This window comes from Epinephelus fuscoguttatus, linkage group LG21 (genome assembly GCF_011397635.1).
Source record: "Epinephelus fuscoguttatus linkage group LG21, E.fuscoguttatus.final_Chr_v1".
NCBI classification, from domain to species: domain Eukaryota; kingdom Metazoa; phylum Chordata; class Actinopteri; order Perciformes; family Serranidae; genus Epinephelus; species Epinephelus fuscoguttatus.
The window spans coordinates 261,001-277,622 of record NC_064772.1 but is presented as its reverse complement, the minus strand read 5'-3'; the positions used below and the strand labels follow the sequence as shown (position 1 = coordinate 277,622).

Below are 16,622 nucleotides of genomic sequence, written 5' to 3'. Positions count from 1 at the left end.
GAGGCAAATTGTGATTTGTGATATTGATTGATTGATTGATTGATCGATATTTGTTTCTTGACTCAACAGCATTCAGTGACAGTATTTCAGTTACAGATGTAGTAAATTTAAAGACTCTGCAATGTTGCACCATTGCTCACTCAGAAATATTAACAAAGAATTTGCAATATTAGGCTATAGGAATTATGTTCCATCAGTGTGACTAATAACATCATTGATAGAGATTATTAGTCATTGATAGTACGTCTTTGAAGCGTCATAAAGATTTTTAAAATGTAAACAATAAGACCTACATATTATGAGCATTAAACATTTCAGAGCTGATCTGACAGACTGACAGTCTGGTCCTTGTGCACAGTGTTATTAAAACAAATAAATAAAAACGACAGAGGTTTGATTTGATCATCACACATGTCAAAGTTTCATTAGGTCACATGGCTTATGTCTATAACTTTCAAAATATACGCTCACACCACCTTCATAAGAACACTTTACAGTTTTTAAAATTGAGTTTGACTTATGATCCTGGCTATTGTGGTACAACATGTGGGAAGTATATATTAATATCTGATAGTATACATATATGTGACAATAATCATATGTGTGTAATAACAGGAGAAGTATGGCACACACAGACAGACACGGACACACACAGAGATACACACACACACACACACACACACACACACTCCACTCCCTATCCCCCCTCTCTCTCTCTCTCTCTCTCTCTCCTCCCTCTGTCCTCTTTCTCTCGTCTCTCCCTCTCTGCATGTTGAGAACTCGGCCGTCTATGTCTGTCTGTCTGTGTGTGTCATCCTTCTAGTGTTATTATACACATATTATTAGTGTCACATATGTATACAATCAGATTTTAATTCAACATTTGTAGGTCTTAGTATATATTTGTGTCTGTTTGCTGCACTTAGATCCTCAAAGCAGCCAGTACACATCACTCAAGCTTTCACTAGGTCACATGATTTCAAATGAATATGGATGTGTTGTTTGATCATCACACATGTCAAAGTTTCATTAGGTCACATGGCTTATGTCTACAAGTTTCAAATTATAAGCTCACACCACCTTCATAAGAACCTTGCATTTTTAACCCTGCGGGCCCCCTTATAAAAAATCACACCTGTCCCCTTCAGAACGGTGTGAACAACAGAAAAATATTAAATATTAACATATTTCTCTACATTTTTTGCTTAAATCTTTTAAGCAACTTGTTCTCAGATTATGCATATCTAATATTCATTCCTTTTGAGGATTTTCACAATATATTTGCCATTTTATTTACATGAAGTCACTGTTACTTTAATGAAAAAAACATGAATTAAGATTAACTATATAATAAATGTTGGATGGATTTTTTTATTTTATTTATCACAGTCTGTGATATGTGAATGATAAATAACAACACCAATTTTGATGCATTATCATTTTTGGTGGCAGTTTCTATTTTTCAATAAAAATAGACACTGTTCCCATTCAGGACTTTTTTTTGTCTTTGTTGAAAAACAACCATAAAAATATAATTTTTTTTTTTTTTTGATTTTTAACTCCTAGTCAGAGTATACATACCAAATATTCATTGTGGGTGTATGTATGAGAGAGAAAGACAGGGAGATATATTATATTATATTATATTATATTATATATGTATATATATGTAGAGAGAGAGAGAGAGAGAGAGAGAGAGAGAGAGAGATGGAGAAAAAAAATAATGTAACCTTAAAGCAACCTGCAGTTCATAATTTGCAAATTTTAGCGACACAATTACACTCACACACACACAGACACACACACACTCCACTCCCTGTCCCCCCCCCCCCTCTCTCTCTCTGTCTCTCTTTCTCTCTTTCTCCCCCCTCTCCCCTCTCTCTCCCTTCTCTCCCTCTCTGCATGTCACTAACTCTGCCGTCCTGCATGTCAGTAGTATACATACCAAATATTCATTGTGGGTGTATGTATGAGAGAGAAAGACAGGGAGAGAGAGAGAGACAGAGAGAGAGAGAGAGAGAGAGAGAGACATGGAGAAAAAAAATAATGTAACCTTAGAGCAACCTGCAGCTCATAATTTGCAAATTTTAGCGACACAATAACACTCACACACACACACAAACACTCCACTCTCCCCTCTCTCTCTCTGTCTCTCTTTCTCCCCTCTCTCTCTCTCTCCTTCTCTCCCTCTCTGCTTGTCACTAACTGCCGTACTGCATATCAGTAACTCGGCCTCTTCTCCAGAGCCTTTGTGTTCCACTGTCTTGCAGGTTAACTTCTATCACAGCGGTGCCTGGATAGTGTGGTGTGTGTGGTTGTGTTGCTGCTGTGGTGTCAAATGCGTCCTGCTGATTCTGTTATCATTAGTCATTAGTCAAACTGAACTTGAAGTGCCTGTGCTGTCACCTAAGTACGTGGTCATTAATTAGCATAACAATGGCTTCACTCTGACAGACACAGGCCTGTGTGTGTTTGTGTGTGTGTGTTGTTTGATCATCGCACATGTCAAAGTTTCATTAGGTCACATGGCTTAGGTCTGCAACTTGAGCTGGGGGACGACGGCGGGGGGCCGAGGTCCCTCCCAACGCTGCTTGCAGCTTTAATTCCTCTTTAAGTTCATTCCGGTCTTTCTGCACACGCTCGTTTCCTTGCCCTTCTGGCACGATGACGTATATAGCGCGCATAGCAACGGGCTGAGATAGAGCAGTCGGACTCGTTGCACTCACCGGTTTCCATTCGCCACAGCACGGTCTTCTATCTCCCTTCTTCGACCTTCTACCTCTCTTCTCCTCCTCAACAGATGAAGCATTAGCAGAACAAGGTTGTTGTTGTACTGCTGCTTCAAGAATATAAGCAAAACAAGCCAGATAAAGGCACTAAGAACGGCGTCGTCAAGCATCTTGTTATCTGGAGCGAGGACTACAGTGTTTTCTTCCGGTAAACGTAAACACGTAACATCCGCCCCGCCCCCTATCCAATCAGAAATCTCCCTGCCGCAAACCTTGCACAGACATGAATAAAGGCGATTGAACTGATCTCCCATGTAAACCCTCATTCGGAATGAATATTTCCCAAGTAAACTACCTGGAAAAACTTTAATTCCGAATGATTTCATTCAGATTTATTTCATTCCGAATGAGAAGTCATCATGTAACTGTAGCTATCGTGTGCCCCTAAACAACCACGAGCATTCTTTGTATTTTATACACCATATGATGTAATGGGCTGTATGGACACAACAGTGCCATTAAGTAGAGTTAATTGCTCCCAGCTCTTTAGATCTACCTTCTGTTTTGACACTCGAGATCACTGCAATGAGTTCAATGACATCACATTAATCATCTAAGACACTGGAAAGAAACAGGTTTGTAATATGAATTCTCATTAGTTCTTAGGGTGATTCTCTATATAATGACTGTCACAGGTTGAGATTGGAAAGCATATTATCAAATTCAAATCCAGTATTGCATTGGAATTCTTTTTATTTGGATATGAATTTTTTTGATCCTATAACCAATTTGATCTTAGTAACTTGTAACACTTGCAATTAAAGTAATATTCAAGTAAACATCTTTTGTTGGCTGATAAGACAAGTGTCAGCCTGATCAATGTTCACAACCTGTAGTTCCCATCTGAAAATGAGAGAAGAAACACACAAATGGAATGTTTTTTATATATGTATTTGACAGAAATAACAGCTGAATCCCTCTGACAATACTAGAAGTCCTGATTCAAAGCCATTAAGCTGATTAGGGATGGGCAATACCAAACTTTTTAAAGTCCATATGATGCTTTGTGTTACAATTTGACCCAGCCACACTGGACCTGACCCGCTAAAGGTTAGTCGCTGTAGCCTGCACACTTCTTTATAACCTGGGCCACCACAGTGGAGAAGTGGGGGGCCCTAGCCAACCCAGGTGGTGAGCCACCGAGCTGGATGGACCTTTGGCATAACCTTGCAGGGGTCAAACAACAAGCAAAAGACACCCTGCACATCACATTTTGCAGGTCATCAAGGAGTATGGAAACGCGCTGGTGTATCATGCCCAGTCGGGAGTCAGGTGCAACACAACTGAAATACATCTGACACTTTTCACAGTTCTGTGTAATTCCAGCAAGCACAGACCCTGAAAAAAACAGACATGTCGAAGGGATGATATATAAAATATGAAAAGGCAGACTGTATTTGTCCTCTCAACACTCACTCCGCTGAACAAGACCAGTGGCACTATCACACCACGTGGGGAGTGGGACCACAGTGGGCAGCACAGAATGCTGGCAATGAGCTAGCCACTAGGGACATGAACATGAAGGAATGAAGGTTGTGAGGACTCACGTGCACACACATGCACATGTGACCGGCCCAGCTAACAAAACAAAGAACAGAGATGCTCAGATTACATTCTCTGCTGAGGACACCATTACTCCATCATATTTTGACATAGCAAATAGTGGTTTGCTGTTATATTAATGTTTTGACTGCCGTATGTTGCACCTTTTACATCGTGAGATGGGGCATTTGGCCTTGGTGGGGGTCTGTGCTTTCCGAGTGCTCTTCTAGTTGTCCATGTGTTCAGGTTGCAGTCCTAATTTGTAAGGTGCAGTGTGTGTTTATGACATTCCGGATGGTTCTGGTAATCCATGGTTTCCAATTGTGAAATGATTTAACTGCAGTTTTGGGTACAGTTCCTTCTGTAGTTTTACATATTTAATTCAACACAGACTCCATGAGCACTCAGCCTATTAGCATCCCACCAGTAATTTCTAAAATAATCGAAAAATGGATTGCTAAACAAATAATGGAACATCTTAAAGACAGCCAAACTCCCTTGCATCCTTTGCCATTTGGATTTCGATCCCATCATTCCACCGAGTCCGCTTTAGTGTTGTTCCTAGAAAAAGTCAAATATATGCTGGATATAATTGGTTGTGTCGGAGCTGTGTTTTTAGATCTCAAAAGGGCGTTTGACACAGTCAATCATAAAGTGCCTCTGTCCAAATTAATTCATTTTAATCTCATTCCTCAAGCAATTAAATGGTTTGAGTCATATCTGTTGGAGAGAGAACAATGCACGGTGGTCGGCAGTGTCAGATCCCCTTACCTTGGTTCCCCAGTGGGGGTCCCTCAGGGATCCATCCTGGGACCAATTTTATTTTCATTATATATCAATGATTTGCCCGATATTTGCAAGGATGTTGATGTCCAGTTATATGCAGATGACACAGTCATTTTCACGAGCGCGAAAAACCCTGACGAGGCAGCACGTATACTTTCAACAGCTCTTACACACATACAAAACTGGTTCACTGAGTCCTGCCTTTTATTGAATGCCAAAAAAAACAGTGTATGTAAAAACAGTGGGAGGAGAAGAACTACAAATTGTGAATAAAGTTAAATATCTGGGTGTTCTGCTGGACTCTACTTCGTCCTTTAAAGACCATGTCAAAGCGATCACAAAAACTGTCATGTATAATCTGTATAATTTTAAACAAATAAGATCATCATTGACTGAAGGTGCTGCCCTGATGTATTTACCCTCTATGATTTTTTTCCCATTTGAGTTATTGTATAACAAGCTGGTCTATGGCAGGAATTACAACCCTTAAACCAATCGAATCCTTATATGAACAAGCATTGAAAACACTTGCTAAAAAACCTTCTACATACCATCACTGCAGTATCTTGTCTCAGTATAATTTGTTGAATTTTGAGAACTTCAAAAAATTTAAGTTTGCTTGTCTAATATATAAAGTTCTGCATGGCATAGCACCACCTCCACTGAATGGCTTCATTAAATATAAATCAGCCACTAACTCAAACCGAGTCACTAGGGCCTCTGTTAACAGAGATGTCATTTAGAAGAACCTCTTTTGGACAAAATGTCCTGTCGTTTAAGGGTTGCAATATATAGAATAATTTACCTCCATCTATAAAGGAATGCCCCAGTCTAGCCACTTTTAAGTCCCATCTGAAGGTGTGGCTTAGATCAACCCAGTCCTGTCACCATGTAACCAGCCAGTAAGGCCTTAGTCTCACCACCAGACACTCAGAGATCTCCGCCTTCTGATAGTTTGGGGGCACTCCTTTCTAAAGTGTGTTTAACACACCGGAGAAAATGGCCGGCAACAAAGCAACGCCTCTTGCATTTTTGAAAAGGACACGCCCTCCCGGAAATGTGCGCTCCCCCTTTTCTCCTCCGAGCTTGTAAATGGATGCCGAGAGATTTAAATCTGTTTTATCAAATGTGTGCTCAGTCCACAAGATTGTGGAAATGAAGAACTGACAACGACTTTGTTTAAAACTGTTAACGCAGTCGGACTATGTTTACGAGCACAAGAGTTCAGCGAGCCACTGAAGGACCGCCCTGCGGATTTACTATTAGTTCTGCAACATAGGGAGTATTTTTTAAACTCTGAAATTGTATCCGCCCATCTAAACACAAAATCAGGGAGAAAGACATCAGTCTTTAGTTAAGCAAAGCGTCTAAAGACTGACTTGTGAGTCTAGTAAGGCCTTAACAGCCCAATGGCTGGTTACTTGAGATGAAATGTGCAATATGGCTAAGTGCAATAAGTTTAGGTACATTTGGTTCATGTGCAATCAAGTAAGGTGCAATAGAGCTAAGTTCAATAAGTTTAGGTACATGTGGGTCATGTGCAATCAAGTAATGGGATAATGTAAAATCTGGGGTGTGGGTAATTCTCTTTTCTTGTCATGTTCACTAATGATTTGATGCACTGGAGTTACTTTTTGTTTCCCCTGTATTTATTTGCCCCACTGAAATTGTTTGTGCATGTGTATTTATTGTTAAGTTCGTATTTTGTTCCTTTCCATGTATTTCCTTGTATGGATTTTCTTCATTTTCTTCTATGTATTTTTCTCGTATGTTTCTTTTATGAACAACAACCTGCCTTAGGGACAACAGATGGAAATTAGCCTCGGCTATAATCTGGCATATTTACGTTTTGTATAATGTTCATTAATATGCTCTGTCCCTAATATAAATAAATATATATAAAAATAAATAAAAAATAAATAAAATCACTAACGTCACTGGTATCGTCAATGGTGGTGTCCTGGAGCTTGCTCCAGACAGCATTGTGTAGTGCAGACTCTAACTAATACTAACGACTGTAGCTACAGCTGATTGAAAAGCAAAATTGAAATGAAAAGCCTGCTAACATTACCTATTTACCTATTTGATCTTTGCCTTTACAAGAAAAGGTAGAAAAGATTAAAGGTTCACTAAGAGATATGTTAGCATCAGACAGTAACAAATCCAGGTATTTTCCCAAATAAGAGTTGGATCCGAAGTGAAACCAGCTTGCAGAACCAAACCAAAAGCCTGTAAAAAGGGTTGTGTATTCTAGATTTATTGCTTTGAATTTTTCTTATCAAAACCGTATTCTGTAACTGTCCCATGTAATTTGACTACAAAAAGAATACAAAAACAATTTTTTTTTTTTTTTTTTTGAAGGGGGCTATAATTCTCTATTTGCTGTGCAAGGCTCTGATGTTATCTGTTTTACGGATAGTGTTGCACTGACTGACATACTAGCATTCAAAGAACCTTCAGGCAGCAAGCAGTTGAACCTGGCGCCTCCACTCTATGCTAATTTTATCAACTTGACACAACACAGTGTGGCCACAATAGTGAGATAGATCTTTTTCTTTGGTCATACCCCATCAGTGGCGACTGCTGAGTTGAAGTCATGAATTAGATGACAAAGCAGTAACAACTAGATGAAACTAAACAAATCATTGCAGTTGTTATGTTTTTTATTTCCCCTGCCCCTGTCTTAACCATGTAACTTCAGCAGAGGTAGAACACAAAGATGCCCCAGGCTGAATAGCTGTTTCACAGCGACCTATTTCCCAGAGAGCCCTGTGCCTCCCATTTTCTGATGGATGCTTTTAGACATCCTTCCCTCCTCCCCTCACTGTTTCTTGCCCCACAGATGAGGACATTTGGCAATGTGTGTGTGTGTGTGTGTGTGTGTGTGTGTGTGTGTGTGTGTGTGTGTTTTGGTGGCACAGTGTGCTGCACAGTTGCCAGCTGGCCTTGCTCTAATTTACAGTCCCACACAGAGGCAAGAGTTAAGACAAGTATGGGCCAACAACAGACATGTTTACACACATGACCAATGTGGATCATTTTGAAAAACCTGTATTGCCATGAGTGACATGAGTAATAGTGGTTTGGGGACAAGTACAACAAAGGCACAGGATAGGCATCCTGCTGTATGATGATGGTAAATAATTGAGAATGAATCCTAACAGTTTGTGAGAAAATAATCTAAGGTCCAGGACTGAAATCTGCTTAAACTGGTATATCACCAAATGTATGTGGACACCCCTGTTTAGTTACTGAAGTGTACTTTTGGTCTGGTTTTGTTTTTTTTCTGGTTTGGTCTGGCTCCTTACTTCCAGTGAAGATAAAACTTAAAACTATAGTATACAATGATATTTTAGAACACAGGGTTGCACAAGGGAATGCAGCTGTGGTCCCTTTATACAACACAAGAAAAACAAAAATAAACTGTCTTTATGGTGGAATGTGGAGGTTGAGGTGGAGCTGAGGAGTCTCATAGTCTGAGGAAAGCAGTTGGTCTGTAGTCTGGTGGTACAGCAGCAGATAGTTCTGTATTGCTGGTCAACAGAGTGAAGACTCTGTGGCTGGGTGGGGATGGTCTTTCAGTATCCTTTGGACTCTGTGTAGGCACCTCACCAGTATCACTGATCGGTAGATGGGTAACAACTGGACTCTAGGATAGGCGCGGACCTCGCCAGATGCCTCATTGTCAGCTCTGCAGAATTTATGCTAACCTATGCTATTTCAGTTTATCAACAAATAGGGCTGTGCGGTAGTGATGCGCAGGTCGGGGTTTTTTCCAACCTGCGGGTCCTGCATTTATGAAATAATTTGACCCACTCCATCCCACCCGCACAACCGCATCTACAGTATTTTCACAACCCGCCCGACCCCGCCCCTGCCGCTATTAACTTACCCGTCTTGTGGCTCTCATGCTTGTATAGCTTATCACAGGAATTGCACTTCACGTAGCCAATGCTGCTGTCGTCTGCTGCACTTCTTTTCTTTTAACTCTGTACTCTCCCGACCGTAATCTTTCCCTCACTTCTTCTTCCATCTTCACCGCTTCATTGATTCTGGTTTGTTGTGGCCGCTGCTTGGCGCTTTTGTGACGTCAGGTCACAGGTTATGTTACGTAACATGCATTTACCTAACCTACAACAGTTTTGTTAGCAAGTAGGCTATATCTGACATATTTAAAATTTAATGACCCGCCCCACCCGCCCTGCCAATAAAGTGAACATTTCTTGACCTGACCCAACCCGACCCGCAGGTAACCCGCGAGACCCACGGGTTACGGGTCGGCCCGCGCATCACTACTGTGCAGTATACCGGTTTGTACCAAAAACCGGTATTTATTTACATTATGATATGTATTTTTCTTATACCGCAATACCGGTGAATAGCCCAAACAACGTCCAGAATGTGTGCAGCGGTAAAGTGTTTCAGCGGGGACCCATTTCACCGCTGCACACCACAGCTGTGCTAGAGCCGGTGAGACTGAGAGCGTAGAAGAAAGTTCAGAGGCGAGAATGGATGCCAGAGAGAGTCCTGAAAGTGAAGCAACTGTACACGTTGCTGAAGAAGAACACAATGACCCAGAAGAACTCATCCCAAAAAGAGCAGTGTTTCCCCTATATATAACTAGCAGCTGCGCACCACCGCTGCTGAAATATGACTGCAGCTGCTGATTTATTTATTTTTTCGTCTTAGCTCTTTAGAAACTACCGTTATATTATTTGCCGCTACAGATGCTTCATATCCAGGCCTATATAACAGGTCTAGACCTTGTCCTTTTTATTAAAAAAACTAAAAAGCCTTATGTTTTTTATCTCATTTACATGACGACATGTCATTTCTGTCTCTACATGGTCACGCATTCACAATTCTCCTCTGCTGTCTGTATCGCGCACGGCAGAGTTTCGCCCCAATGCGCACGCACACAGACACAGACACTTGTGCACACACACAGGTGGGCACACTAGAGCAAGAGAAGGTTTGCCGGGGAGATGGGGATCAGACCCCCCACAAATAGAATCTAATTACGTGGATTACACTGATTGGTTGTAATAACAGGAAAACTCTGAATGCTCATAACAATAGGCTCTGAATCTGAGAGGACGTTTGAAAAAGTGTCATGAAACAGAAGTGCAGAAATAGCATAGTAGCTCTAACAAATGTAAGATTAATATAAAATATATATATATATATATATATATATATACCCAAACAGTCAAACATCCAGGTCCAGCCCTATGTCAAGTATGCTATATAGTGTGCTATGTAGTGTATATATGTGTATTTTTTTCTGTGCAGCCACGGTCTCGGTCTCTCTTTCTCTCACATGCTCCTCCAGAAACACAGATGTGGGCGCATAAAATATACACACAGAAGCCATTATCTACTCTCAGCACCTTGTAAACCTATAGATCTTTAAATTACCAGTTTAAACGTTCCATCAATAAATGGAGGTGTGTATTAATCCATGAACTAAAGTAATAATCCTCCATTCAACAGTTCTGTCCCAGTAGCAAAGAGGCCAGGATACAGACTGTCCTAACCTGTCCTAACCAGAAAATAACATCAGGTTGTTGGGTCAAACAGTAACCTGAACATAACATTGTAGGGTTAACACACAGCATCTGACTCCTACATCAGAGACCACTGTACATATCCTGTATGACAGTCAACGGCCAGTTGAAATGGCAACACTCAAAATTCCAAAAATTGTTGGACGCAACCCCTACAATTCCACTGTCAGAAGGATGTGGGGGGATGCTTTGCAGATGCTGTAAGATGATCTGACAAACACTTTGTTTGACATTCAGACTCTGGCCCTTGAGTGCCTAAACTTAAAGCCTCAGTGTGTAGGAATTTCTCCCATCTAACGCTGTAATCATCATCAACATTGATGAAACCATGTAATCCAATAGTTCATGGAGTATTCATTCAGGCTCCTACATAGACACAGGCGACGCAAGTTGACAAACCCCCTCCTCACCATGCTGGCTGTGTTTACAACATAGGACTGGGGGCGTCAGTAGCGTAGTGGATAGTGCCGGGGCCCCATGTACAGAGGCATGGCCTTGCTGCAGCGGCCGCGGGTTTGGTTCCGACTTGCAGCCCTTTGCTGCGTGTCAGTCCCCACTCTCTCTCTGTCTCCCCATTTCACTCACTGTCCTGTCCGTTAAAGACCAAAAAGCCCACAAAAATAATCTTGAGAAAAAAAAGGAAAAAAAATGAGTGCAGCACTGACAACAGAGCAGATGGTGCAAACCCGTCCTCCTGTCCGTCACTATGGGGAACGTAAGATCGCTCCCTAACAAGATGGACGAGCTGTTGGCGCTGACTCACCATCAGAGGGAGTACCGGCAGAGCAGCGTGCTGCTGTTTACATAGACATGGCTGAACGCGGAAGTACCGGACACGATTGCCGCGCTAGACGGATTCCAGCTCATCAGACATGACAGGACAGCGGACAGCGGTAAGAGGAAAGGAGGAGGGCTGGTTGTGTTTGTGAATGATAGATGGTGTAACTCTGGTTACATCACTATCAAGGAACAACATTGCTGCAGGGACACTGAGCTGCTGGCTGTTGGCATGAGACCATATTATCTACCCAGGGAGTTTTCTCATGTCATTATGGTAGCAGTGCATGTCCCCCTGTCGGCGAAGGCTGAGTCTGCTTGTGACATTCTCCACTCTGTTACAAGTAGGCTGCAAACACAGCACCCTCAGGCCCTCCTTCTGATCTCTGGGGACTTCAACCACGCCTGTCCATCCACCACACTGCCCACCTTCACCCAGTATGTTTCCTGCCACACCAGAGACAATAAAACACTGGATTTATTTTATGCAACACCAAGGAGGCATACCACTCATCCCCCCTGCCCCCACTGGGAAGAGCTGATCACAACTTGGTTCATCTTCTGCCTGTCTACAGACCTCTGATGCAGAGAGAACCAGCAACCACCCGCACTGTGAAGAGGTGGTCTGATGAGGCCGAGGAGGCCCTGAAGGACTGCTTCGAGACCACTGTGTGGGAGGTATTCAGTGATTCCCATGGGGAGGACACTGAAAGTCTGACATCATGTATTACGGACTACATAAACTTCTGTGTGGAAAACACTGTACCCACCAGGACTGTACGCTGCTTCTCCAACACCAAACTCTGGATTACTCCAGATATAAAAGCTCTCCTGAAGGAGAAGCGGAGAGCTTTTAACTCTGGAAATAAGGAGGAGCTGAAGGCCATGCAGAAGGAGCTATGGAGAAACATCAGGCAGGGAAAGGAAGAATATAAAAAGAAGATGAAGGAACAGCTGTAGCAGAGTAACGTTAGCGGAGTCTGGAGAGGTCTGAAAACCATCTCAGGACACAAACAACCAGACTCCCAGGCCAGAGGTGACCAGCAGTGGGTGAATGATCTGAATCTGTTCTTCAGTTGATTTGATCAGTCTGCCCCTCCCCTGGCCCAGACATCACGGCTGCAACCTCCTCATCCTCACCTTCACCTTCCCCCTCACCTACACTCCTGGCACACTGCTTCGACCCCCTCCACCCACCTCATCACCTCCACCCCCCAGCACACAGCCCCCCTGCTCCAGCTTGTCCTTCACTACCTGTCAGGTGAGAGATCAGCCCCACAGTAGACCCTTCAATGGACCCGCTGCAGTTTGCCTACTAGCCTGGCATTGGGGTGGACAATGCCGTCATTGTCCTCCTGCATAGAGCTCTTTCTCACCTGGAGAAGCCCGGAACCTCTGTGAGAATCATGTTCTTTGATTTCTCCAGCGCTTTCAACACCATATAGCCTGCACTTCTGAGGGACAAACTGGAGCATGTAGGGGTGGCTAATCACCTCACATCCTGGATCCTGGACTACCTCACGGACCGGCCACAGTATGTCAGGACCCAGGATTGTGTATCGGACTTGGTTGTCTGCAGTACGGGAGCCCTGCAGGGGAAGATGCTGGCATCGTTCCTCTTCACCCTCTACACTGCAGACTTTTCATACCACAGCCCCACCTGTCATCTGCTGAAGTTCTCTGACGACTCTGCCATCGTCGGCCTCATCACAGATTGGGACGACAGGGAGTACAGAGAACTGAACCAGGACTTTGTGGACCGGTGTCTGAGGAACCACCTTCAGATCAACGCGGGTAAAACCAAAGAGCTGATGGTGGATTTCCGCAGGCGCAGACTCCTCCCCCCAACACCGGTGAACATCCAGGGAAAGGACATTGATATAGTGACATCTTTTAAGTACCTGGGTGTTCATCTTAACAATAAACTGGACTGGACTAATCACATAACAGCACTATACAGGAAAGGCCAAAGCAGACTCTACCTGCTGAGGCGGCTCAGGTCTTTTGGAGTGCAGGGGGCGCACCCACTAGATTTCTAAAGTCTGTGCTGAGCAGTTTGTTACCACCACTCGCTCACATAGTTAACATGTCACTACAATCTGGAACATTCCCAAAGGCCTTGAAAACTGTGGTCATAAAGCCTCTCCTAAAGAAGAGCAGTCTTGATGCCACAGTACTGAACAACTACCGGCCCATTTCAAATCTGCCGTTTTTAGGCAAAGTCCTTGAGAAAGTTGTTTACCAACAGCTTACTGACTTTCTCCTAAAGAACAACTCCTTTGATGTTTTCCAGTCAGGTTTTAGACCCCATCACAGCACTGAGACCACTCTTATTAAGGTGACAAATGACATCTGCCTGAACACTGACGCAGGCAAAGTCTCAGTTTTAGTCCTGCTAGATCTGAGTGCTGCTTTTGACACTGTCGATCATGAGATCCTTTCACAGAGACGAGAGGACTGGGTGGACATCTCTGGCACTGCCCTAAATTGGTTGAAGTCCTATCTAGAAGACAGGAAGTATTTTGTTGAAATTACTGTCACTGTTACACTGTGTGTAACTGTGTCTCAGACCACATGGCCTTGACCTGTGGGATGCCCCAAGGGTCAGTCCTGGGACCCCTTCTGTTCAATGTCTACATGCTGCCTTTAGGCCAGTTAATACAAAGTAATAATGTGTCCTACCACAATTATGCAGACGACACTCAGATCTATGTCTCACTGACAGCAGGTGAATATGGACCAGTGGATTCACTCTGTCACTGCATCCAACAGGTCAGTGTGTGGATGCAAAACAACTTTCTCCAGCTAAATTCAGACAAGACTGAAGTCATCGTATTTGGTCCACAGAAACAAAGAGAAAGTGTCAGCAGTCACCTCCAGTCTCTCTCTCTAAAACCTACAAATCAGGTTAGAAATCTCGGGGTAATAATGGACTCACACTTGAACTTTAACAGCCACATCAAATCAATAACATCAGCAGCTTTTTACCATGTAAAAAATATTGCCAAAATCAAAGGTATAGTGTCTAAACCTTACTTGGAGAGACTTATCCATGCATTTGTCTCTAGTAGGTTAGACTACTGTAACGGCCTGCTCACTGGCCTCTCCAAACAGGCTGTAAGACAGCTGCAGTACATCCAGAATGCTGCTGCTCAGGTCCTGACCAGAACCAGGAAGTACGAGCACATTAGTCCTGTGCTCAGGTCTCTACACTGGCTTCCTGTGGCTCAGAGAATAGACTTTAAAGCAGCTCTGCTTGTGTACAAGTCTCTCCACGGCCTAGCACCAAAGTACATCTCTGACATGTTAGTGTCATATGAACCATCTCGGACTCTGAGGACCTCAGGGACCAGCCTCCTGCTGGTGCCCAGAGTCAGGACTAAACATGGGGAATCAGGATTCCAGTTTTATGCAGCTAAAATCTGGAACAGTCTTTCTGAAGATGTGAGACAGGCCTCTACTCTGACAATGTTCAAATCTAGGCTCAAAACAGCTCTATTTCACTGTGCATATGACTGAAAGGATCTTATCTGCACTCTTCTCTTTTAAAGTTCATTTTATAATGATTATTTATGTTTTTATTTTGTATTGTGATTTTAATTCATTTTCTTGTTCTGTAAAGCACTTTGAATTACTTTGTGTACGAATTGTGCTCTACAAATAAACTTGCCTTGCCTTGCCTTGCCTCTCTGGACTCTGTGCAGGTGGTGGGAGAAAGGAAGATGACAGCCAAGCTGTCATCTCTGAGGACTAATGACTCCCATCCTCTGCAGGAGGAGATAAAAGCTCTGGAGAGCTCCTTCAGCGATAGACTGATTCACCCAAAGTGTGTGAAGGAAAGCTATCGCAGGTCCTTCCTGTCTGCTGCTGTCAGGCTACATAATCAGCACTGCTCACAGTAAACTGCACCATGGACACTTTACTGACACTATGGACACTTTATGGACACCACAGCTGTCTGCTGTTTTGCACATACAATCACTTGCACTAGATGTGCTCCCTTTATCCACTGCTTATTTTCATTCACCGCTGCTCATTATTATTATTATTATTATTATTATTATTATTATTATTATTATTATTATTATCATTAGTTATTTATTGCCATTTCTTGTATTTTTGTACTTATTTTGCATGCCTAGTTTTTTCAGTTTTAAGTTTTTAAGTTTACATTTTGAAATATGTAATCTGACTGCTGTAACACTGGAATTTCTCAGTTATGGGATCAATAAAGGTGTATCTTATCTTGTCTCATCTCTTGATCCTGCATTATGCTCAGAGAGCGGGACTTTGTTATGCTGCAGTAGTGCCGGAGTCTCGCAGCGCTGGCCTGGCTTGTAAGGAAAATGCTCAACTTCAGCAAACACTGAAATGAAGAGACTCAGAGAACCACTGAGAAAAGTTACAGCCAACGGGATCACTTTAATTGCAGAACTCAGTATACAGGTTGTAGGTACAACAGTACACCAGTAGAAACAGAAAAAAAAACGCCAACGGCTATATGTCCCATGCTGGCAGATGTATTTTCAAGATGGCGAAATGTTATGGAACCCCCCAAACGACTTACCCGTACAATGTACAAACAAATCCGAAATTCTCCTTTTATGAGAATAAGTCAGATTATTGGTGGAGGTTCTAGTACACCAATAATGACATATTTATGAATGTAGACATCATTTTTTGCCAGTAAACAACTGAAAATGTTACACAATGTCCCTTTACATAAACCTTTGCATAAACCTTACTCATAGTGGTGGTTGAACAGAAAACCCTCATATAATCATTACTGCCAAATGATGTCATCATGGTAATACCTGTGGCATTAGATACAAAAATGCTGTTATGGGTCATTTTAGAAAGCACTGATAAACAACATATTTGGACATTTACAGCATTTATAGGATGGCAGTGAGACCAGCTATTTTGCACAGTTTGGAGGCAGTCACACTGAGAAAAACACAAGTGGTGGAGCTAGCGGTGGCAAAGTTGAAGATGAAAATTTTAGTTTGAAGTGATGAGGATGGACGCGATCAGGAATGAGTATATTAGAGGGACAGCACAGGTTAGACGGTTTGGAGACAAAGCAAGTGAGGCAAGATTTAGACAGTTTGGACAGGTGCAGAGGAGAGATGCTGGGTATATTGGGAAAAGGATGACACTA

General features: G+C 42.6%; 1 protein-coding gene across 2 annotated transcripts in view; it reads right to left on the bottom strand.

The window, feature by feature from the left end:
- The window catches only part of arhgef4 (Rho guanine nucleotide exchange factor (GEF) 4), a 377,437-nt gene that overhangs the window by 346,141 nt on the left and 14,674 nt on the right, over positions 1-16,622 (bottom strand). The gene's annotated exons all lie outside the window — the stretch shown is intronic.